Source organism: Acinonyx jubatus, chromosome C2 (assembly GCF_027475565.1).
Source record: "Acinonyx jubatus isolate Ajub_Pintada_27869175 chromosome C2, VMU_Ajub_asm_v1.0, whole genome shotgun sequence".
In the NCBI taxonomy this organism is placed as follows: domain Eukaryota; kingdom Metazoa; phylum Chordata; class Mammalia; order Carnivora; family Felidae; genus Acinonyx; species Acinonyx jubatus.
This window is the reverse complement of record NC_069384.1, coordinates 139,100,475-139,127,072: the sequence shown is the minus strand read 5'-3', so window position 1 is coordinate 139,127,072 and position 26,598 is coordinate 139,100,475. Positions and strand designations below refer to the sequence as shown.

The 26,598-nt window shown below is 45.8% G+C and overlaps 1 protein-coding gene across 2 annotated transcripts in view; it reads right to left on the bottom strand.

Annotated features, from left to right (window-relative positions):
• RARB (retinoic acid receptor beta) overlaps positions 1-26,182 on the bottom strand; it is a 747,871-nt gene extending 721,689 nt beyond the window's left edge. For both annotated transcript variants that reach the window (XM_053221534.1, XM_027040933.2), the window contains exon 1: positions 26,078-26,182. The gene's annotated coding sequence lies outside the window, so the exon portion shown is untranslated. The remainder of the gene's footprint in view (positions 1-26,077) is intronic.
• Positions 26,183-26,598: the final 416 nt, after the last annotated feature.

Below are 26,598 nucleotides of genomic sequence, written 5' to 3'. Positions count from 1 at the left end.
TCAATCTTCAGCAGCGTCAGAACCAGCAGAAGGACTTTTTAGAGCATGGATTCCTCACTTCACCCCCAGAGACTTGATCAAGGTGATGGTAACAATGCTAGTCAGCAGGCCATTTTGAACAGCCTGGCCCTAGGCATTGCTTCTTGCCTGGGATGACTGTGGCCCTCAAGGGCCTGTTCATACTATCTGGAGACATTTTTAACTGTCAAAACTAGGGTGGAGAGCTACTTGGCCTCTTGTGTGCTAAAAATCCTACACTGCTCAGGACAGCCCTACAACAAAGAATTATCCAGCACAAAATGTCAATAGTACTGAAGTTGAGAAACCCTGCCCTTGAAGAGTGCTTCTCAAACACCAGGCACCAACACCCAGAGGGCTTCTTAGCATTTGTACTGTCAAGCTGCACCCTTATGGTTTCTAATTGGTTAGGCAGGTTGATCATGAGGCCAGAAACTTCATTTCTAAGTACCCAAGTAAAGGAGATGTTACCGGTTCAGGGCCTACACGTGGAGAACAATTTAGCAGAAAAAACATTCCCTGGACCTTGGTTTCTTTTACTCACTGCTCCTACCCCAGGAACAGAGCATGGCAGAGTACAGTCGCTCACGTTTCTAACGTTTGAACAAGATACCCACACTTCTTGCCCCCACGAGGTGATTCTCATACCAGTGATCTTTGTACCGCACACTGAGAAATAAGAAGTGTTTTTGTTTGTTGCCGTTTGGGCGGCAACTTGGGGACCCCTTCTATTCCTATGGACTCCTCAGCTCATTTACCACCAAGCAAGCAAGTCTGATAAAGTGCATATGTTAGTCTGTATGCCCGGGGAATGCTAAGACTGCATGCCCACAGTGAGATCCCTGCAAAAGCAACAGATTGTCAACGTGAAAGTCTCTGTACTTTCTATGTATTTATAATGGAACAATGTGGTCCTACAACTAACAACTACACACGGTCCTACAACTACCTGTCAAGCAATGCCCATTTTCAAAAAATAAGGTCAGAGAATTCACACACACACACACACACACACACACACACACACACGCACGCGCGCATAACACACACCTAGCTCTTAAATCTGATGCTTGAGTGACGTCCCTAGCATTGTAACACAACGGGACTTAGTGTGTCTTCTTAGATGTATTTGTGCTTCCGTAACCACATCCGTGGCAGTTGTTCCAAGGTGGTATCTTCCAGGTACTGTCCATTACTTCCCCTTACATCATTTTCGGGGGGGAATATTCAATTCAGTTCCTTTTATCATGCGCCCAAGGCCAAAAACGAAGTAGGTGATCTCCATAATTCAAAAATGTCTGATACCTTAGATTCAATTGCCCTGGTTAAGACAGGCATTTAATGAAGAACTGGTGAATGAGAAGTTTAATGGCCAGAGTCAAGATACTCCATCTTGAAAATCTCTTTTTACTTACGTGGAATCATCAGCCAGTGTTATTGATTTGCATTTACTGACTGGACTTTCTATTGTTTTCAGATGTTACTATGCTCAGCTGCTGCCTGCAGGCTATTAGTTTCAGGGTTAAGCTTGCTGTCCTGAAAAACCAGAGGCTTCCTTACTGAGTTGAGGAGGCTGAAGCAGTCACAAGAGCTCCAGAATCCAACTCGTTTCGGAAAGCGAAAAAGCATTTCCCTAACTGTCTTCATCTTGCAACAATGAGAATCTACACAGAAACAATCAAAATCTTAAAAAAAAATGAACACATTCTTTATTTAAAAAACAGCATTTCTGGATGATAATTTGCATTCACCAGTTTCAGTGTTCGATGCAATGATTTTTGGTAAATTTACAGAGCTCTGCACTTAGCATCACTCATTTTAGACCATTTCCAAAGAGAAGCCTGGAGCCCATTTGCAGTTACCCACTGGCATCCACCGCCAGTGACAGTCAACTCCTAATCTACTTGCTGTCTCTCCACATTTGCCTTTTATGGAGATGCTATATAAATGGAATCATACAGTCTGTGATCTTTTGTGTCTAGCTTCTTTCATTTAGCATATTATTTGAGCTTCATCCATGCTGTAGCATATCGCGGTTCTTCATTCCTTTTTATTGCCAAACAGTGTTCATTGTATAGATAGATTACAATTTGTCTATCCATTCACCAGTTGACGGACAGTTGTTTTGCTTGGTCTATTAAGAATAACGCTGCTATGAACATTGGCACACAAGCCTTTCGTAAACATATTTTCATTTCACTTGGGTAGACTCCTAGAAGTAGAATTTCTGGGTCATATGGTAAATCTATGTTTAACATTTTTTTAAATGCCAGACTGTTTTCCAAAGTGTCTATACTATATTAAAATCCCAGCGGCAATGTATGAGGGGTTCAGTTTCTCCATATCCTGTCCAATATTTGCCATTGCCTAGTGTTTTTTTCTAAAGCCAAATACACGGTTCACTCTAATGCTGAAATAAGAGTGATTTTGAATTTGTAGCACAATTCTAAAAATACACCTAGCATTCCTTGAGTGCCCACTCTGTGTTATGTCCCTTAAATAGATTATGGTTAGCCCATGATTAACACAAAAAGATATCATCCATAATTTACAAATAAAGAAATAAGGCTCAGAGAGTGTAAACATTTGCCCATAGAATCCTAGCAAGTAGGTGGTAGTCTGAATTCAATGCCAGACTGTGGGACACAAAACCTAAATATAAGAGTGATTCGTGCATAAGTCAAGACGTATTTGAAAGATTTATCTTGCGAATCACGGCCAAAATACTTCTCTCAATGTCATTAAAAAGAGGAAATAACAAAGAAAAAACTTCAATTCTTCCTAATAACTACAGATGTTTCTTTGAAGGAACAATACCGAAGTTCTAGAGAACAATTTCACCCCAACATTTTCTCTTCGAACATCAAATCTTATAGTTAGTTACAGTCCTGCCCTTCAGATTTAACTAGCAAGATATTTATGAGAATCGAAATTCAAATGAAACATCCTGCATAGCAATGCAATTGCTCAATGGTTTTTATTAACTGCACTGAATCCTTTGCCACCATCTAAAGGCAGGAATTCTGACAAAACTACTGTTTGTGTCTGAGTGCTCAAAAAAATATTTATTGCTAGTTTCTGAAGTCCCATCTGTGACTAACGTATATTGATGTTTCCTCTGACTCGCATTCCATTACAAAGAGGCTGTTGGCCAAAGTCACTGGATGGATCTGCTCTCGCTCAAAATTTGTCACTCAGTCTTCTCTGGCCACACCTCTTGGTCTGCTCACTCCCCTACCACCAGTCATGACTGCATGTGACCGGTTCATCATCGTTCCAAAGGTCGTCCTGGTCTCTCAACACCTGGCTCTTCTCTGCCTGGGAAAGGCTCTGAACACTGACCACAAACATTCAACATTTCAGAATGGCGGCCTTATGGTTTGCTAATGAACACCTACTTCCCTTTTTGGTTTTAGAATATCCGGTGATGAAAATCACTGTTGTAACAAACTATGGTCCACACACTGATAGCATCAGCATCCCCTAGGAACTTGTTAGAAATGCAGGATTTCAAGCCTCATTCCTCATTTCCTGATGAGAAGCTGCACTGTCTCCCCAGGTGATTCCTATGTTAACTGTAGCTGGTACGGACTCCCGGGTCCAACCCGCGGATCCAGAACCTCACATAACCCAGCTAAAAATCTGCCCCTACAATGAGTAACAGCAGGAGATAGTTATGATTCACAAAACACCTCCTGCTCTCTGCGGAGGTTTCTTCCCTCCACCTCCAAAAAGTGAAGCCACTCTCTTTAAAAAAAAAAAAAAAATTTGTTTTTAATGTTTATTTTTGAGAGAGAGAGAGAGACACACACACACACACACACACACACACACACACACACACACACAGAGTGCCAGTGGGGGAGGGGCAGAGAGAGGGAGACACAGGATCTGAAGCAGGCTCCAGGCTCGGAGCGGTCAGCAGAGCCGGATGTAAGGCTCCAACTCCTAGAGCGAGCGCGAGATCCTGACCCGAGCCGAAGTCAGACGCTTAACCGACTGAGCCATCCAGGTGCCCCTGAAGCCACTTCCTTTAAACAAGGACAAGAATCTCTTGACCCTGTGACCCTGTGAGGAAGAGTGAACTACTGCTCACGTACATCTGCCTCCTCTCTCTGGAAGAGTATTAAAGAGCCCCCCCCGCCCCCCCCCCCAGTTGAACCATCCAGGGCTACCAGCCTGACTTGCTTTTTTGCCCAATGAAATGCAAGCGAAAGTGGTGAAGTGTCATTTCTAAGCAGAAGCTTTCAGAGTCAGTTAACATCTTGCCCTTTCTCTTGCTCCACTGTCACAAGGTGGGCAATGGCCCAGAGGGTGGAGGCTCTGTCACCTGAGTGCAGAGACAGGACCACATGGAGCAGAACCAGAGGTGACCTATGGAGGGCAAGCAGAGTTGCTATTGAAAGCCACAGGGGTGCCTGAGTTCCTCAGCCGGTTAAGCCTCCGACTTCCGCTCAGGTCATGATCTCACAGTTCGTGAGTTCGAGCCCCACATCGGGTTCTGTGCTGACGGCTCAGAGCCTGGAGCCTGCTTCAATTCTGTGTCTCCCTGTCTTCTGCCCCTTCCCTGCTTGGGCTCTGTCTCTTTCTGTCTCTCTCAAAAATAAATAAACATTTAAAAAAATTAAAAAAAAAAAAAAAAAAAAAAAAGAAAGAAAGCCACGGAGATCTGGGGTCCATTTATTACAACACACATTAGCACAAGTTGACCGATGGACCTTGAATCACTACTGTTTTTCCCTGTTACAATTAAAGAACAAATAGGAAAAAAATACCTTAAAGAGAGGAATCTTACTGAGAGATACATTTACATGTAAATTCTTTAGAACTTAGGTTATCCCATTCTCTCTGTCAACCCTGCCAAATTTTTTTAGTTATCATTCTTCTAATTTCCAGGATCCTCCCAGTCTGCGTAACAATTTTTATTTCTTTACAGCAGGGATCAGTGAATGTATTCTGTAAGTGTCCACATTTTGGCCTTTATAAGCCATATGGTCTCTCTCACAATTACTCACCTCTACGTGGCAGCACGAAAGCATGGTGAGAAACTACCAGACATGAATGAATATGGTTGTGTTCCGATAAAACTTTCCTTGTCCGAGGTTCAAAACGTAGGGGCTATTCTTAACTTATCCCACATTCTAACCCCTCTAAGCCAGACATTAAGTTCTCACAAAACCACAGAAATTTCACCTGAAAGTTTAGCTCAGCCCTATAAGTGTACAGATGAAGAAACTGCTACCCAATTTCAATTAACAAGTCATGTCCAGGAACATAAACAGAACTCTAGCTAAAGTTATGCAAGCTGAGGTATTGAGGAATAAATGTGCTGATGCCTTCAATTTGCTTTGAAATGCATCAAAAAAATAAGATAGATTAATGAATGAGGAAATGAATCAGTGAAGGTATGGACAGATAGGTGTGGGAAAAAGCAAAGACAGTAAAACGTTCACTGTAAAAAATGGACAATGGCTTATATAGATAGTCACTGTAAAGTTCTTTTAGCCTTTCTGTATATTTGAAATTTTTTATAATAAAATGAGGGGGGGGAACTAAATGCAGAATTTCAAGCCTCATCCCTAACCTATTGATCTCCCGTGGCAATTTATCAAGCGGAGTCTGAAAAACTGATATTTGTAAGGCCCTAAAATACCAGCTCAAACACTTCCATATTCATTCAGTAAATAATTTTGAACCCCTACTATAGGCGAGGCACCGGAACCCTACGGTAAAAAGACAGATGGGGAACTTTGGTCTAACAGAAGACAAAGACTGGTCAACCCTTGGTGGTTTTGTAATGCTCTAACACCTTTCGTCTGCACTATCCGTTAGGCTCTTAGTGTTTACCATATTGTATCGGAGCGTCCTTTCTCACACAGACTGCAAGCTCCTTGAAACACAGGGATCCATGCTCTGGCCTTAGTGCCTTATACACGGTACCTGACAAAAGTCTGATGCCATGTTTACTTATAAATGAGGGCTCTGGGTACTCGTATATGATAGGTACTCCCAAGGGGATGATACATCGTTATTTATGTAAGAGGCAGGCCTCCACCAACATGCTTCCAGCAGTCGTTCAGTGGCTGAAGGCAAAGGTCCTTACCCCCCTTCATGAAAGGAGAGTCAATGAATTCTTGTCTTTTCATAGACTACACAGAGCCAGCGATGAAGAGTATGGTTATATGACAACGTGCAGTCAATCTTCATTAGTCACAGAGTACATATTTGTGAACCTGCCTACGTGCTAGAATTTATTTGTAATTGTAACCCCCAAATCGATACTTGTGGCACGTTCATGGTCATGTGTGAATATGGATAAAGCCATGAAAAATCTGGGCCACCCTATACACGTTAGCGACTGAAGTCGTACAGGTAATATTCTGCTTTTTTGTTTCAGCTCTCACACAGAAAACAAATACTCTTTTTTGTGGTCTTTTTAGTGTCATGATTTTCACATTTTGTGTGCTTTTGGTCGGTTTCTCTGTTTAAAATGACTCCCAAGCCTAGTGCTATGTGCTGTCTATCCTAAGGACAAGAAGGGTGGGAAATGCCTCACAGAGAAAATACACATATTAGATAGGCTTTGTTCAGGCATGAGTTATAGTGCTGTTGGCCATGAGTTCAATGTTAATTAATCAACAATATATATTAAATAAGGTGTCTTTAAACAGAAGCACATGTAACACAAGATTGCACATTTAATTAGTTGATGAAAATGTTGTGACCATAAGACCAGGAACCCAACCCTATTATTTTTCCCCTAGGGGCAACTGTACAGTATTCGCTAAATTGAGATTTGAGGGATTTTTATAGACCATAACTACCATGAATAATGAGAATTAACTATGCATCAAAACAACTTTATACATTACCAGAAACTCTTAGGACCGGCAGCTTCCTGAGAGCCATTACTATGCTCTGCCATAGGCACGACCTCTCTGTCTTCATCAACGAAAAGATGAAGTGTGTAGACAAGAATACTAATTACAGGGGATAAAAGCAAAATGAAGAAGACCTAACAGGGCAAAAGGCTCAGTGCATGCCTGTCCAGAATAAGGAGTAAGGAGAAATCACATAGTCAACATCAGAGAAATTATTTCCTGTGCTTTGGGTGGCCATCATGTGTAGAGCAGTATACTTAGAGACAAAGACAATTTATGATGATCTTAAAGGTCACACGGAAGCCTGCTTTTTTTTTTTTTTTTTTTTTTTAAATAACTCTCTAGGACACACTGAAGTAAAAGACAATCAATCATGGAAACAGATGGGATATAGAATGTGCTGCTGTGTTGCAATTAGTAAAGGAGGATATGGATAAAGCAAAACTCATTATGCTGAAAAGCAGAAACACCGCAAATAGCAAAAGATCCTGTGGTCGACCACAGCTGTAAACTGAAGGGCAAATGAACTACTTGTGAGGCAGAGACAAGACCAAAGATGACAGATACACCACCCCAGGTCATTTGCAGATGTTCAGCCCAAGCAAGGAAAGTTATTAAGTACCACTCAAAGACATACTAAGAAAATAGGAGGCATGAGAACGTCCTATTCACAGGTCAACGGCAGTTACCTGCCCCTTAAAAAGAACAATTTTTTTTAACAAATCATTGGATTTGATGGTTTAAGACCCACAGCTCAGAAGGGTGGATATTTGTCAATACCGGACATTTGCAGGCAAAACCCACAATCCTAAAGCCTTGTAGACGGCCCCAAAATTCTTTTTGACGTTGAGCCAAGGAGCCCATCGGTGGTGTAAGCGGTTATGGGACACCCCGATTTATCCGTATAGAGGCCCACCCTGTATCCCAAGGCTGCCAAACTGCCTTGCAGCTCAAGTGTGGTCCACACAGCAGCAGTTGGATGTTACCCGGGGGCTCGTCGGAAATGCACTCTTTGGTTCCAACCAGCAAGTACTGAACCTGCTTGCATTGTACCAAAATCTCCAGGTGATTCGCACTTTACAGCTGAACAGCAATAGCGCATAATTAGGATGACCCTAATTGTCACACAATAGCCCACAATTAGGATGACCCTGGGGCCTGGCGTGAACACTCCCAGTCCCAGGCTGTGGAAAAGCTCTCAGTCTCCAGCCAATCTGGACAACTGGTCCTAATCCCACCACCGAAGGGAGTTCTCAGCAGAGACTTGAGACTCGCAGCCACTTAGAGGTCACACACCCTGGAATAATTCCCCAGGCTTTATTTCGGAGGCACATTTGCTTTTCTTTGGCCCCCACATAATGCAGAACAAGAACGTAAGGATTCACAAAAAGCAAAGACTCTGAAGAACAATCTTCCTCCACACCAAATCCTTTCACTCCAGGACACCCTAACCCAAAGGAATCCGGTTTGAAATTGAGCAGAAAGAGACCAGGAGACATGCTCCAGGAGGCTAGAGCCATTCTGTAGGGCTGGTGACCTAATCACCAGATCTTTCAAAGCCAGGGTCAGCTGCTCTCTTGCAATGGTTGTCAAATTGTAGCTACGTCAGAATCAGCCCCAGGGCTTGTAAACAGACTGCTGGGTCCCACCCTCTGACTATCTGATGGGGAAATCTGGGGAGGGGCCCAACAGTCTGCCTTCCTAACAGGTTCCTCCGTGAGGCACATAGCCTCACACTTCGTGAACCCCTGTTGTAAAGGGTCCCAGCTTCTCTCCATTCTGAGAGAAAGGGCTACTTTTATTCCATGCGCTGTTCAGGAAGCTGAACAAAACCCCAGCAATAAAGCAATGTGGCATTCTGCTGCTCAAAGTATGGTCCCAGAGGAGCAGCTTCCAAATCAGATGGGAGCTTGTTAGAAATGCAGAATCTCAGGCCCCACCGTGGAGCTGCTGAGTCAGGATCCATATTTTACCAAGATCTCCTAGTGATTTGTTTGCACAGTAATGTTAGAGAAGCACTGATACAGGGGCCGTGAAGAGGCTGTTAAATCTGCATCTTATCCATAAATACAACGGCTTCATGTCCTCTGAGCCTGTATTCTATGCCCTTCTCTTCCTTTATTTTTTTCTTTTTTTTGCAATGTCAACCATAGGAGAAGAAAGTTCGTTTTCTCATACCTACATAGATTCGTTGGTCAGAAGGGATAGCACAACTTACCTTCAACAACAAGAACAGAAAACTCTATTGCTGACAGCGAAGGAGCACGTGCACCAGCTTAAGGAACACAGTCTTCTGGTCTCTCCAGGGCTGCAACCAGTCAGGGGAAGCCACCATAGCCCATTAAGGACATGTGGACACGGCCAGTGCCCACAGCCAGACCTAGAAATTCCTGCCCTTTGCAAAAGTTCCTCCACCTCCCGAATGACGGGCGGCGTTTATTGGCTGTGGCTCACAGGAAGGTTCGATTCCTCAGGAGCTTACTAAAAAAAGCAGCATGTTCCCACCTGCAAGTAAGTAATGCTGCTGTCACATTTTCTTCTTTTTTTTTTAATTTTTTTTTAATGTTTATTCATTTTTGAGAGACAGAGTGTGAGCAGAGGAGGAGCAGAGAGAGAGGGAGGCACAGAATCCGAAGCAGGCTCCAGACTCTGAGCTGTCGGCACAGAACCTGATGCGGGGCTTGAACCCACGATCTGCGAGATCATGACTTGAGCCGAAGTTGGAGGCTTAGCTGACTGAGCCACCCAGGGGCCCCGCTGCTGTCACATTTTCTATCTCCACTTCACTTTTGCCAGGAACATAAAGTCACACACCCTATACTGTCTTCTTTGGATTCCCTGAACTAGATACCAATTCTCCTGGAATTAAAAAAAATATATTAATAGCTAATATTAATGAAACACATATTATGTTCAAGATATTATGTTAAACCCTTAACATCCACTACCTTATTTACTCCACAAAACCCAGGAGATAACTATTGTGATTAGTCCCATTTTATAGATTAGGGAATTCGAGACAGAGTAGCTAATTAATTTACCCAAAGCCACCCCACAGTCAAATTCCAGAGCCAGCATACAAATAAAAAAGGCATTATGCAATCATTTTGGTCTCGTCGTTTCTTTCCATAAAATTCTAGCTTTTTAAAAATTATGATAATGGAAAGGGTGTTGAAAGCAGGAGAAACCTTGTTGCATTGGACAGAATATGTCTTTTACTCTATGTGTATCTCAGCTTCCTCCTGTGGCAGGTAGGATAATAAAAAAATCACTCTGCCTCTCACTGAGGTATTGTGTAAGTCTATGCCTGCATTGTATATACTATAAAAGCACAGGACAAAGACAATGATCAAAGGGATGATAATCACCTAAAATAATTCATTAATTCTCACAACATCCTTGTGAAATACAAGAAATTGAGTCTGGATTAACTGCGGCAACCATCAAAACGTGGCATGCCAAGGTGCTATTTTTGTTCTTCAGGTGGGTGGAAGGGGGCTTTCTGCCGCAGAGAACTGACTCTCAAGACAGGGAGGGAATGTCAAACCTTTCTGAGGAGTTGCAGGAGAAAGAAAAAAGGAACAGAGCAGATCCTACATGTACAGCAGCAATGATGAATGGATGATCACCAAATCTGGCAGCCAGCTCGCTGCATTCCCCGGCCTCCTTTGCATTAAGCATGGCCACGTGATTCAGGTTTTGACAATGGAAAGTGAGCAAAAGTCATGCATACCTCCACCAGTTGTACCCCATGAATACCCCCCATGCACGATCCTCTGTCTTCCCTCATCTGATAAATGGACGCCAATACCCATACCCAGGGCAACCTAGAAAACCAGGCGTGGAAGATAGCAGAGTCTTCGTCAGCCTGGGCTCCTGAGTGAATGCATGGAACGGTCTTTCTTATCTCCCCAGTCCAGGTATGCTGCCTTTACACAGCCGCCTCCATATTACGTACAGTTAATGTGATTAATCAACAGAAATGTGGGGACCTGTCTGTTACTGTAGCTGGTATTAGCCAAATTTGATACTGGTCAATGTCCCTTTTCCCTAAAAATCTGCTATAGGCTACTTTAAATGTCACTCAGATCATTGCAAATTCCCAAGAATAAAGACTCCATCTAGGTTAAAAAGGAAAACTATCCTTAAAAGGATTAAGGGAGATTATACTCTTGAATGTACGTTAATCTCATGGTTTTCCTCCGGACTTTCTACTGGCATTGCCCACACTGGGTAGACGGGAGTTGGATTGTCGGACAGAAGAACAGGGAGGGAGATTTGGCAGCAAGGATGGAGGAGGAGTCTGCCGAAGAGGAAGACGTTCGTCATTCTGAATGCACCAGATTTCTAAGACTAAGCAGAGTCAGAAAGTGAGATGGGAGGGCTCCACGTCTTCCACCTGGCAATTTTGCCAAGACTGGCTTTGGGAGTGGGAACAGAGGGGCGGTAGAGTGCTAGCCAACCAGGAGGCAGGTTCCAGATCTCGAGGGCCCGGGGACCCTGCTGTGTGAACTTCACGGAAACACAGTGTGGGTTTGGGTCGATACAACTTGATCTCAATATATTGATCACAACTCGATACGTTAGGAAAGCACCACGTTTGATCTGGCCGAGACCCCGGCAGTACAATTCACTTCCCAAACCTTGAGGAGGCCACAGCTTCCTGTTTCTCACAGTGCCCCAGAGAGCAAGCCCTCTCCGGCCACTTCATCTTTCTCTGGGCAATATCAGCTTCCCAGCTTCCCTTACAAGCCACCATTCCCCATGCCAGCCTGTGAACCAGCGGCCTCACGATCTGAAATCAATAGAGAAATGTTGAGACATCGGCCGGTTAGTCACAGGGGTGGGAAAATATGACCGCGGTGCACTGCCTTTGTACCTACTCCTTTGTCCCTCATGAGCAAGAAAGGCCACCGCTGGAAGGAAACTGCTCCCAGAGCATCGTGGCATGAGCTTTGCCAGGCAAGGGAAATAAAATAGAAAGGAAGCTCCCTGTCCTTTGTTCTGGCTGCACACATTTGACAGGCTTTCAGAACCTCAGCAGATCTCCTGGCAAGAACAGCAGTGAGCAACCCCCCCCCTCCCCTACTGGGTATGGGTAATGCCTCCTGGCAAAGACCTCAAGCACATTCATCTCTCTCCAGGCCCTTCTAGGGCTGCTGTGCGTCTGCAGAACAGATGGGAGAGTCTGCTTGTCTGACTGTTGGCTGTTTTATTTCACCCAATAAACATTTATTGAGGTTCTACCTGTGCCAGGCCCTACGCTGAGGGATGTTCCGCCGACGTGTATGGCAGTGAGCAGGCACTGATGTGCCCCAAGGTACAGGTGTGGAGAGCATACCTGTGCGTGCGTCCGCCCCCCCCAGACATCACCGAAACAACAGGTGAATGGTGGAAAGACATGAACAACAAATAGCACAAGGGACCGACCTTGTCAGGAGAGAAATGTCATGGACGATATCAGCGCCTCTCAAACTTGGCTGTGCACACAATCACTCCAGGCCCAGCGGGTTCAGATTTAGCAGGTCTGGGGTGGGGCCCGGGGTTCTGCATTCCTAACAGGCTCCCAAGCGACGCCGAGGCTGCCTGTGTGAGGAGCCTACTTAGAGAAGTGAAACACGTATCCTTCATGAGGACGTGATCGATGAGCCTGCGGTTGTACGAGCAGGCAGGAGGAATGTGTCTGAATCAAATCTACTTGGGCCCATGAAGGAGCTGAGGGCACATGGAACTCACTGTATAATGAGCCTGTAAGGTGCCAGGTACGCTGCCTGTGTAAATTCAACAAAGCCTCGCAGGTACGTGCTATTACATCTCTTTAAAGGTGAAAACGCTTAAATTCAGAAGCAACTTGTCTGCTGTCCCATAGCTAATAAGGAGTAAAGGTAAGGTGTGAAATAAAGTCTCCCTATCTTTTAAAATACATGGCTTTTTAAAAAATATTTATTTATTCATTTTTTGAGAGACAGAGAGAGACAGAGCATGAGCAGGGGAGGAGCAGAGAGAGAATCCCAAGCAGGCTCTGCACTATCAGCACAGAGCCCCATATGGGGTTCCGTCTCGTGAACCATGAGACCATGACCTGAGCTGAAATTGAGAGTCAGGTGCTTAGGTGACCAAGCCACCCAGGCACCCTGAAAGTTCACGTTTTACCTACTGCCTTCCGTCGTCCCCTCATCCACGAAGGCTGACTTCTGTCTGCAAACAGATCGAAGCACCACAGATGTAGAAATGGGAGTTGCTGTCATGTGACCCTTGAAACGCAGTAAAATCTAATATGTGATTCTCTTCTCCACAGCACTTCTCAGTTAAGCCAATTTTTAAAATATGGCTACCAGGGGCGCCTGGGTGGCTCAGTCGGTTGAGTGTCCGACTTCGGCTCAGGTCATGGCCTCACAGTTCATGAGTTCGAGCCCGGCGTCGGGCTCTGGGCTGACAGCTCAGGGCCTGGAGTCTGCTTCCAATTCTGTGTCTCCCCCTCTCACTACCCCTCCCCCACTCTCTTGCTCTCTTGCAAAAATAAATAAACATTAAAATAAATAAAATATGGATACCATTAAAACCTCTAGCTAGACATTGAAAAAGATACACACACACACACACACACACACATCCCCCAAATTAGCTGGTTTTTCCCTCTGGCAATAACTTGACAGCAATGAACAGGTATCAATATCTAGAAGTGATGAATTTTTGTCATGTCGGAGCAAAGCAATAATAGTAAAGGCCAAGGGTGAAATTCCTCTCACCATAAGAAGAAATACTGTGAGGTGTGTTTACCAGGAGGCCTATGTCACAGGCCAGCATTCTCCGGAGAATGGCCACAGGGGCGGCTATGGCAGCCCAGCCCAGTATTCAAAATATATTGACTTTCATGCTTAAAGAGTTATGTTTATTGTTTCCTCTAATCAATTTTACTTCGCGAAATAAAGAGTGATATATCACTCTTAAGTTCTCGGAAGAAAGGAATGTCAGAAACCTTACAAATAAAGTACATGTTAAAGAAAATGGGTACAGAGTGGGTTCTTAACCAAAGAGAGGATAGATAGCCCACTCTTTAAGCTCATAGAAAATCATGACCTCAAAAAAGCACCCATGATTTCTCAAGAGAACTATTACTTAACAAAATTTCCACAATAACAATGAATAATGGCCTGCCAAAGAATATAAATAGAAAAGGATTTAATATATATCCCATAGTCATGAAATTATTGGCCAAGGGAGTCTGGTGCTAATAAGATCATTCCCTCAATCCCCAAATCAAATGTCCCTACAAAATAATATTCATATTACTAACTCTTAAAAGAAGAGAAGATAATCCTCTATAATTTGCAGCCCAATTGGCATTCATTTTTCTATAAGGAAAATAAAGAACTCAAAATGATAAAATAATTTCATTCTGAAGTACTTTTTAATATGCTGATCTAACTATAGCTTTGAATTTATAATGGGATAGTTTCCATGCTTTATATCTAAATTCAATGAATCTCTGATAAGAACTAAAAATGAAAATAACCTGAATTATTTCCCATCATTTGCTTATTTCCATAACTGTAGCCAGTCATAGGCAGTCCTCAATCTTGTCCCTCCCCTGCTTCATTCGATTACTTTCGGGAATGTTGCTCAATAGAAAATCGAACCAACAAAAATTGAGAATTGTTAATGCATCATTAGGCCTTTGGAGTACAAAAACGGACTGCATCAATTAAAAACAAGGGTCCTGGCATTTATTTTCTGTCTTCTGGTTATTAAAACTCAAAAAGCATCATTTTTAATAGTTTTTTTTCATGTGTTATTTTATGCATTAGCTCCACATAATAATATAACAGACACTAGCTATAAAAATCACAAAATATACACATTAATAAATAAGTTCAAAAGAGTAACTTCTAAAACTTCCATATTACATACTTTCTATCCCTACTGCACATCCATTATCACTAATCAATATAAAAACTCCTATTTCTAATTACAAAATGTGTGCTAATGATTTCGTTAATAGTAAACCATTGTATTACTTGTTATTTGCTATATTAAAAAAAACTATTAGGATTAGAATTACATAATTAACTTGCCTTCTGTTGGTCTAATTTTTCTACTCATCTAAAATATGAGAGACGCAATAGCATCCAGTTTTGATGTAAGGGGTTACTATAAATATGGCTTGATTTTTTTTTTTTCTTTGAAATCTATTTCTGAGCTTGACTTTACTAAAATACTAGACGGTATTTTACAGTCACCAAACTACAACACACCTTCTGGAATATTCTAAATTAAGTAAGGACTTTCTGATTCACTATTGTAGTTTACCAAGGTTGCAGTAATCCCCACGTAAGCAGCAATTCTGACCAATTACAAGCACTTGTCCATGTGCTATGACTGAAGAACAGGGTTTGGTATGCATTTTAAAATAATTTTTTAATGTTTATTTGAGAGAGAAACAGAGCATGAGTGGGGAGGGGGCAGGGTGCAGAGAGAGAGGGAGACACAGAATCTGAAACAGGCTCCAGGCTTTGAGCTGTCAGCACAGAGTCTGGCTTGGGGCTCGAACTCGCAAGCCATGAGATCATGACATGAGCCAAAGTTAAATGTTTAACCAGTTGAGACACCCAGGCGCCCTGTGTATGAATTTTTATGTGCAATCTACCTTGATGTTATCACTAGGGCTATGTCAGGTAAATTTTTTTTTTCTAATTGTATTTTTAAAGTATATGTAATATTTAAAAAAAATATTTTTTAATGTTTATTTATTTTTGAGAGGCAGAGCATGGGAGGGGGAGGGACAGAGAGAGAGGGAGACAGAATCTGAAGCAGGCTCCAGGCTCTGAGCTGTCAGCACAGAGTCTGACTTGGGGCTCGATCTCGCAAGCCATGAGATCATGACCTGAGCCGAAGTCAGAGACTTAAACCGACTGAGCCAACCAGGCGCCCCGGTAAGATTTTTTGAAATTTGACCTTAGGTGGAAAAACCGGCACTATGTCCATGGATTAGTTCAACTGAATATACAGTATCTGAAGTTCGAGAAAGCAAATAGGGAAACATTTGTTTTAGTTTGGTTGTTTTTGTCTTTTAGAACAGCTCCCGGTTACTGATCTCCAGCCAAAAAATACTGTAACGATATTTCATTTAGGGTGTCTTCCTGGATTCTCTCCCCACACTACTGCCCTACTGCTCTCCAAAACAGTTGGCAAGAATCTGAATCAGTGTGTGTTACGATGTTTATCTTCCTAGCGAGAACAGGACTTCCACAAATCGTTGTGTGATTGGCTTGCGTTTGTTTGTTTCTTTTGCTTTTATCCCCTGCACCTTGTATAGCTCAAACAGGATAGGTGCTCAATAAATATTCATTAATGATTCAGTAGTGGCTATGCTGGGTGTCATCTTCACATTCTCCTTTCCTCTTACTCATGCCAGGTCAAAGGAAATTGGGATAGTAGCAAATACTAGCCACTTAGACTACAAATCTATACAAAGTATTTATGCACATTCTTCAAGCAATCCTTGGAAACCCACTGTGAGTTAGGAAACTTGGATTTCTCTTTCATATGAAGGGAATCTACAGCTCAGAGAACGTGTGTGTATGGCCCATATTCAAACAAACTTGACTGGAATGTTGTAAGAGCAGCATTTGCATCTAGGTCCTTAAGCACCAAATCCAAATGCATTGCTATGAAACCACAAGCAACATTCCATGCAGGGAACTTCTGGGAGACAGAAAACCCTCTGTCCATCACTAAGGCAGCAAGGGGCCGAGACGAGATGAACCATCAACCCAGGATTCAAACTCTAACTTGCATTCCTTTACAACTTTACCACTTCATTTAATGAGGGACAGGTAAAAAAACTGTTCCAATCTAGGCAGTTAACTATTCTATCAGTTTTAAATCCACAGCACAAGAATTGGTTGTAGGTGATGAAATGCTGGGTGCCCCCATCTAAAATCATGTAACGAGAGCCCAAGTGGTGGGAATGATCCCATTTTGCAGGTGAGGAAACTGAGTGTCAAGGGAGTCACACGTGTGGTGAACGACAGAGCCTTGATTCAAAGTCCACTTAGTTGGACTGATGGAGCTGTGCTCTCAACCATCCCACAATCCTATCACCTTTTGCTCCCACCCTGTTGGAGACATTTATAAAAACCTTAGGAATCTCAAACTCAATCTGTACAATGAATTTTGTAGGCCCCTTCATGGACTTTGGTACATTGTAAAATAAAGTCTCCTTGTAAATCAGGTTTTTTAAAAGGATGTTCTCCCAATCTTTCCTGAAAATTACTAAAGGGAAACCTCCTTAGGTGAAGTCAGAAGGCTAGAAGGGGGAGCCATACCACGGAAGGTCAATTACGGGAAAAACTGTCAATTGCAGGCCCTAACAAAAGAATCTCAACAATAAAGAATCATCAATTATAGCCCCCAAAAGGTAAAGATGTACATTGCATCTCGGACAAGAAATTGACTACCCTGCAACTCAGCCAGTGAGAAACCCTCATCACCCTGAACTCCTGCTTGTCTCCAATGGACTTTCACTCAAAACAACCCATCCCAGGGCTCCTGGGTGGCTAGGTTGGTTAAGGGTCTGACTTCTGCCCAGGTCATGATCTCATGGTTCCTTAGTTCGAGGCTTGTGTCAGGCAGGCTCTGTGCTGACAGCTCAGAGCCTGGAGCCTGCTTCAGATTCTGGGTCTCCCTCTTTCTCTTCCCCTCCCCTGCTCATGCTGTTTGTCTCTCTCTCTCAAAGATAAATAGACATTTAAAAAAAAAATAAACAAACAAAAATAAACAACCCTTCCCAACTTCCTCCTCCTTCCCTGTAAAATAAAGTTCCTCTCTCTTCGTTGCTCATGGTTTTGCCATAGTTTGCATGTCCCAAACCGCAAGTGTCTGTTACTCGAAAATAAACCCACTTTCGCTGGTAAAATAACTGACTTTTCTTCGTAAGGTGAACACTGAAGACAAATGCAGTTTTGTAAATGCAATTTTGTCTAGACTGAGATCTGTACTTGAATTATCCAAATCGTTCCTTCACGCTCCTTAAAATTCAGTCGATAATTCATCACACCCTTTGCTGATTCCTTCTGCTTGTGTAAACTTGGGAAGTATAAACCGAGAATAAGTGGTATTCTAAACATTCATGTAAAGTCAAACACTCCAGAAACAAGATTACTCCAGAAATCTTCCTTTTTTGTCCGGATAGGTTAACAAAAGTAGAACATTAAGTCATACTGTCGCAGCCAGAAGCAACAGCCAAAAAGGTCCTATATTGGAGTATTTTAATACCTTTGTCAATGGCAATTCCTAAATTGAGTATTTTTGTTTATCATATTCAATACTTTTGAATGCATGTTACCTAGTATGAGTAAAACCATAAATTGCCAACTGGCAGCCCACGATGCAAGTTTAATCTCAAATATATTAGGTTTTCATGATCTTATTATTCTTAATTTTGATTTAGTTGGCATCAAAAAACCTGGATATTTCATACAGATCTCCAGATTTGCACAAAAACCCAGATTTCTAAACCCTCATTTCAAGTCAGAGATTTGCCATTATGAGGCAGAAATTGCTCCAGAGCAAATCAAGCGCCTGGAGCTGGGTTACGACTACCTTCTTTCACATTCTTAGTCCACACTATTGCCATATTATCCTGGCTGCCTTCCCGTTTTGACTTTTGGCCCTTGAAGGATTTTGAATGTTCCACCCTAGGACATGAAAATTTCCTTGCTTTTTTAAGCTTGCTTTTTGGAGGCCATGTCTTGCAAAATGAAATAATCGTTTTGTGTTTTGTTTTATTTTATACTTGTTAGGATGTCTCTGGAACCACAGTGGAGGGGACGGCCATCTTGCCAGCACAACCCAAGGAAAAGCCCCTAGTAGCGTGCCAGAAGGAACCGAGGGTCAACCAATCACGGAGCCACAGCACGACCTGGCTCGAAAAAGGCCCACCCACCCGGACCTAAACCCGGAAGCGCTGCAGCTTAAAAACCCTACCCCACCACACCCACCCGGGCATAACTTCCCTGACTCCTCTCTCTCTCTCTCTCTCTGTCCCTGAGTCATGGAACCTCGGCTGAGACCTTAGTTCCCAATAAAGCCTTTGACTGCTAATATTTTTTAGCCTGACTCCTATCTTTACCCTGCCCGAAGCCTGACCCTAACATTTGGTGCCGAAACCCGGGGGGGTTGTAGCTCGCCTCCCTTGGCTGAGCTCCCTCCTCGCCAAGCCAGACGCCAACCACCCCACTTTAAAGCGCCTACAGGAGCTGCTAAGTAGGACAGACCCCTCTTTCCCTCCTCCAACTACCGCTGACACCCACGGGAGACATCTCTCAAGTCAGTCTCCTTCCCTCCGCACGCCTCAAGGTCCACACGCCAATAGGCCCCTTACTGCAGTGCGAGGGACGCCTCGCCCTGCCACGCCAATGGGGAGTAACGAGTCTAAACTGCCTTGATCTCCTATCCCCCTCCAATGTCTGTTAAAAAAACTTCCGGCTCCTGGGCTTGCAAGGCGAACTCGGTCGTAACTGACTCATCCGCCTTTGCACGGTAGTCTGGCCTCAGTACAAATTAGATAATGATCCTTAATGGCCACCCGAGGGGTCTTTACAATACCCAATCTTAACCAATCTGGACAATTTCTGCCATCGGCTGGGAAAACGGGGAGAAATACCCTACGTCATGGCCTTTTGGGACCTCAGGTCTCGCCCCCACCTATGTTCCTCCTGCCCCTCTGCACGCATGCTCTTTGCCCGCCCACAACCCCCCCGACGACCCCACCTCACCAACTTCCCCGATCTCCGACCCGTTAGAGGATCTGGACACGCTGCCCACCGGCCCTCGCCCCCCTCCGTACTCCCAGCCCCCAGCCGTCCCGCCCTCACCTCCCATATCGTCCAGAACTCATGCTCAGGCCCCTCCCAGTGAACAGACCCCAGCGGCCATCTTACCTCTCCGTGAGGTGGCAGGACCTGAAGGCCTGGTTCGCATTCACCTCCCCTTCTCCCTCCAAGACTTATCCGCCATCGAAAAGTGACTAGGGTCATTCTCGGCAGACCCCACCGAATACATTAAGGAATTCCAATACCTCGCCCAAGCCCACAGTCTCACATGGCATGACATCCATGTGATCCTCACCTCTACCCTCACCCCCGAGGAGAGGGAGCGCATCCAGGCCGCAGCCAGGGAACATGCAGACCAAACCCATGTGACCGACCCCACTAGGCCCGTAGGGGCCGATGCTGTGCCAGCGGCCGACCCCCATTGGAACTACCAACATGCAGGCAATGGGCACCGGCGCTGGGACCAGATGATCCAGTGCCTACTATCAGGCATGAGGACAACCTCAAACAAATCGGTAAATTTTAACAAACTTCAAGAAATAATACAGGACCCCAATGAAAACCCCGTAGCCTTACCCAGTATACCAGACTAGACCCTACCACCCCCGCCGGGGCCACGGTATCGGCCACCTATTTTATTTCCCAATCAGCCCCTGATATTCAAAAAAAACTAAAAAAGGCTGAAGATGGTCCTCAAACCCCTATGGCCGACCTGGTAAAGATGGCTTTTCAAGTTTTTAATGGCCGAGAGGAAGCTCAAGAACAATGGCGACAGGCCCGTCTCCAACAAAAGGTACAATTACAGACCCAAGCCTTGGTAGCTGCCCTGAGGCCAGCCGCAGTAAAGCCTTCTGGACCACGGCCCCCTCCGGGGCCCTGCTTTAAATGTGGCCAAGAAGGCCATTGGTCTCATCAGTGTCCCCATCCCCAAAAGCCTACCAGTCCATGCCCATTGTGCCAGCAAATGGGCCATTGGAAATCCAATTGTCCTAACCCAGGGGAGGACAGACTCGCGACGCCCCCACGTGGCGAGGCTTCACCCCGATTGGACTCTGCCTTCCAGCTGCCGGAGAGGGAGGATGACGACTGACGAGGCCCAGACTCAGTAACTCCGGTGACCCACGCTGAGCCCAGGGTAAAACTCCAGGTAGCGGGTAAGTCCATCTCCTTTCTGTTGGACACGGGGGCTACCTATTCCATCCTGCCGAGCTATTCCGGCCCCACCCACCACGCCGTCCTCCGTTTCGGTCATGGGCATAAATGGCACCCCCTCCATTCCCCCACGCACACCAGTACTCACCTGCTGCCTGGATGGCTTCCACTTCTCCCACTCCTTCCTAGTCATCCCCTCCTGCCCCGTCCCCTTGTTGGGCCGAGACATCCTCAGTAAATTAGGAGCCTCTATACATCTACCAGCTATCTGCCCCTCTCCCTCCCCCGCTCATCTCCTGCTGGCTGTTATCACAGACAACACAGACCACAGCCTCAACCCACACCCAGACCTCCCAGTAGACCCAATCGTATGGGATACATCCACCCAACAATCGCCACCCATCACCAACCTGTCCTCATTAAACTCAAAAATCCATCGCAATTCCCGTCTAGACCCCAATACCCAATCTACCACAACCACCGACTAGGCCTAAAGCCCATCATCGATCGCCTACTCAAGGAAGGCCTCCTAATCCCACGTCACTCCCCCTGCAACACCCCGATCTTGCCTGTAAAAAAAGCCAAATGGCTCATATAGACTAGTACAAGACCTCCGAATAATCAATGAAGCTGTAATTCCCATCCACCCAGTAGTGCCCAACCCATACACCCTCCTCTCCCAAATTCCCTCACCCACAACCCATTTTACAGTGCTTGATCTCAAAGATGACTTTTTCACCATTTCCCTACATCCCGAATCCCAATTCCTCTTTGCCTTCACGTGGCAAGATCCAGTCACCTCTCTGGCCTGCCAACTCGCATGGACGGTACTTCCCCAGGGGTTTCGTGATAGTCCCCATCTCTTTGGGCAGGCCTTGGCCAGGGATCTCCTCAAAGCCCCACTCTCCAGTCACTGTACTCTACCACAATACGTAGATGACCTTCTACTATGCGGAACCTCTTTCGACCACACCAAACAAGATACAATCCATATCCTAAATTTCCTGGCTAACCTGGGGTATCGAGTCTCCCCACACAAAGCCCAAATCTGTACTAATACAGTCACATTCCTGGGAGTCTCACTCACACCTACCACCAAGGCCCTAACCCAAGACCGTCTCCAAGCCCTCCAAACCCTGTCCCCACCTACCAATGCAGACGAAATCCTCTCCTTCCTGGGTTTAGTGGGCTTCTTCCGGCACTGGATCCCTAACTTTGCTATACATGCAGCCCCCCTATACAAAGCAGCCAAAGAAACCCCCCAAGGCCCACTCTCCAGCCCGGGATCGGTAACAAGGGCCTTCCAACAGTTGGTCACATCTCTAGTCACTCAACCGGTCCTTTCCCTCCCCAATGTTTCAAAGCCTTTCCTCTTATACACAGATGAGAGGGCTGGAATTGCGACAGGGCTCCTGGCCCAACCATGTGGCCCTAAGTTACAAGCTGTCGCCTATCTCTCTAAACAACTGGACCCTACCATCAGGGGGTGGTAACCCTGCCTCAGAGCACTTGCAGCAGCAGCCACCCTAACCAAAGAGGCACTCAAACTCACCCTACACTGCCCCCTAACGGTACTTTCATCGCACCGTCAATCTGAAATCCTTACACATAAGGCCCTGGCACACCTCTCCTCATCACGCATACAATTGTTCCATCTGCTCTTTGTTGAAAATCCTGAGATATCTCTCCAACTCTCCCCCAGACTCAATCCTGCCACCCTACTTCCACAAATCAACCCCAAAGACACTTCACAGCCACCCTTCCACTCTTGCACCGAACTTAGAGATATTCTCTCCAAACCTCCATCTAACTTAAAGAACCTTCCCCTCACTTCCCCCTGATTTCACCCTATTTATAGACGGTAGTTCACTAGTTGACTGCAAGGGCCACCGACGAGCAACGTACGCTGTAGTTACATTAAACCAAACTCTAGAGGCCCAGACACTACCCACAGGAACCACATCCCCGAAGGCTGAACTCACAGCCCTCACTAGGGCTCTCCAATTGTCCAAAAACAAAAGGGTCACAATATACACAGACTCAAAATGCGCTTTCCTTATTGCACACACACACTCCCACTTATGGGAAGAAAGACGATTCCTCACAACTAAGGGTACCCCCATCATCAACGGGCCACTCATGGCGAAACTCCTTGAGGCCCTCAAACTCCCACAGGAAGTGGCCATTGTCCACTGCAAGGGCCACCAACCCCTAACCACAGAGATAGCTATAGGAAATCACAAGGCTGACAACCCTGCCCGACAAACAGCTCTCTCTCTCGACCCAGTTCCTATGGGCATCCCCACCGAAGATACAACTCCCGATTATACCCCAGAGGAACAAAAACAATACATGGCCCATCCCGATGCCCACACCAACGCAGGCTGGATCATGCTGGGCCCCCGACTGGCCCTCCCAAATAGCCTAGCCCCTTCCCTACTAACAAAAATCCACAAAACCCTACACATGGGGCTGGAGGCCACCTTCCACTTCCTTGAGCCCATTATGTACCACCCCCACCTACGACAACTGATCACCAGAACATACCAACGATGCACCCGATGCACCGCAGTCAGTCCCCAAGGGAGAATGAGGCGCCCAGGCCCCACTCCTCAGGTGCGGGGCCATCTCCCGGGCGAAGACTGGCAAATAGATTTCACTCACATGCCAAAACACAAAAAATTACGGTATCTCCTTACTGTAATCGACACCTTTACAGGGTGGATAGAAGCCTTCCCCACCTCATCTGAAGGGGCCTCCACAATGGCTGAGGTCCTCCTCAGGGACATCATTCCCCGCTTTGGTCTGCCGAGAAGGATACGGTCTGACAACGGGCCTGCTTTCATCTCAGCAGTCACCCAACAGGTCTCCAAAGCTTTGGGTATTACTTGGAAACTCCACATACCATACCACCCCCAGTCCTCAGGTAAGGTTGAAAGGGCCAGTGGCCTCATAAGAGACCATCTCACTAAACTCTCCATAGAGACTTGGCTTTCTTGGCCTCAACTCTGACCGATAGCACTCACCCGACTCCGAGCCGCTCCCCGAAGACCCACAGGCCTCAGCCCATTTGAACTCCTATATGGGCGACCCTTCCTGTTACCCCAACCCCTACCAAAAGATCCTCCTCCTTTGGCTGCCTATCTCCCTTACCTTAGCCTGCTCTGCCACCTGATCCGACAGCACGCTGACCTTATTCTACCAGCTCCCACCGATCTCTCCTCTGCCCCATTATCTGTAAACCCAGGAGACTCGGTACTCCTTCGAGTAAGACAAAAACCAACCCCTGCCCCCCGATGGGAAGGTCCCTACACGGTCATACAACCCCCACGGCTGCTAAATTATTGGGCCACACCCCGTGGGTTCACACCTCCAACCTCAAGCGGGCCCCCCCTTTACTCCCCATACCAGAAGAGTCGTGGACCTCCCAACCAACCGGCCCCCTCACCCTCAAACTAACCCGACATGCCCCTTCATGACGGACCCTTCCCCTCAGTTTTCCACCTTCACGCTCACAATACTACACGAGCTACAACTCTCCCACTCATCCAACCCTACCACCCTCCCCTCATCCCTCTCCTGGGTCTCCAATTGTTGGCTTCAGGGAACTCTCTCTGATTTCTCCCCCGTCGAAATCTCCTCCTTTACCTTTTTGCTAACCATACTTACATATCATGATGATACTTCCCCTGTTACTCCTTGTTAACATCTTCCCCCTTATACCCTCACGACCGTCCTATAGGTGGATTTTTTACCTATCCGAAACTTTTAATGGACGCACCTCTATCATATCCTCTACCCCTTGCCCCCTTGTTGGGTGCCAAAATCAAGTCACCTTTAAATTTCCCTCCTTCAACACCCTCCAAGCCTCTACACAGATTACTCCCGCCATTTGCTTTTTACATGACCAAACCGACAATATATGCTCCCAAACCTCTCCCGACCAATATGGAGGATGCCCCTATCACTATTGTAACATACACTGGCTCAACCTATACTGTTTCACAGGACCAAGGACGGGCCGCTTCTGCTTAAAAAATGGCAACTTTACCCTTACTATCCCTGATCCATGGGATATCCGCTGGCAAACCGGAACAAGGGGCAAACTGTATCAGAACGGCCATCACTCTAACCCCATCTCCTCTTTAACCATTTATCGAACCTACGAACCCTCAATGGATCCTTCCCTCTCCAACCTTAAAGATCTTACCCAAGTAATCACAGACCAAGAAAACCAGCTCAACACCCGACTACAGACACCCCCTGCACCACATCCCTTCTCATGGCTTACACTAATCAGACAAGAAGCAATCCTGCTTAACCACTCAGGCTTAACTAACCTGTCACACTGCTTTCTTTGCACATCCCTCCAGTGGGATCCAGTAATAGCCGTCCCATTACCCAACCCCTGTCCCAATGTCACTAACTCCATCAACCACCCCAGAAGTCAAACCTCCCTACAGGTTCCCGTCCTCACTGAGAACCCCCCCCCAATACAACACATCTCACCCGATATGCTACTCCTCTCATGCCTCCCCAACTTGCCCCTCCCCCCTGCCTATGCCTAGCCATGACCCCCCCAGGGGGATTCTATTGGTGTAATGGCACAGCTTATAAACAACTGCCCAAAAATGCTTCTATCTGTCTCCCAGTCACCATCATCCCCCAACTCACCCTATATGGACAGGAAGAACTCCATCAACTCCTCGAATTCCGTCTCCAAAAACGAGCTGTTTTCCTCCCACTAACGGTCGGACTATCCCTGGCCACCTCCCTATTGGCCGCCAGGGTTGGGACCGGCTCTCTAATATACTCCATTAGCTCCTCCAGGGATCTGTCAGACAGGCTCCAAATTGCAATAGAAGCCTCAGCAACTTCCCTATCCACCTTACAAAGACAGATCAACACCCTAGCACAGGTCACTCTACAAAACTGACAGGCCCTAGATCTCTTGACAGCAGAAAAAGGGGGGAACATGCCTATTCCTGAGAGAGGAATGTTGCTACTACCTCAATGAATCAGGCTTAGTTGAAACCAATATAGAACACCTAAAAGAAATCCAAAAAACCCTATCCGCCCGCCCAGGATCCTCAGACCCCCCAACCTCCTGGTGGCAATCACCCCTCCTAACTTGGCTCCTCACCATAGTCACCCCACTAGTTGCTATCTGTATAATACTTATGCTCTTACCTTGTTTTCTCCGTTTTGTACAGAAACGAATTCATGAAGTTTCCCAGGTGCATTTCACCAGATGGTGGTCTGGCCATATTCCCGCATTCCAACCTCAGACCCCACATACCATGACGTCGCCCTTACACCCGCAGGAAGCAGCCAGATCAGATCCGTCGCCCATTATCACAAATAAGAGGTTGGAATGTTAGGATGTCTCTGGAACCACAGTGGAGGGGACGGCCATCTTGCCAGCACAACCCAACAGAAAGCCCTGAACAGCGCGCCAAAACGAATTGGAGGTCAACCAATCACCGAGCCACAGCACGACCTGGTGTGAAAAAGGCCCACCGGGACCTAAACCCAGAACCGCTGCAGCTTAAAAACCCTCTCCCACCACACCCGGGCGCGACTTCCCTGACTCCTCTCTCTCTCTCTCTCTCTCTCTCTCTCTCTCCGAGTCACGGAACCTCGCCCGAGACCTTAGTTCCCAATAAAGCCTTTGCTATAATTTTTTAGCCTCTGACTCCTATCTTTACCCT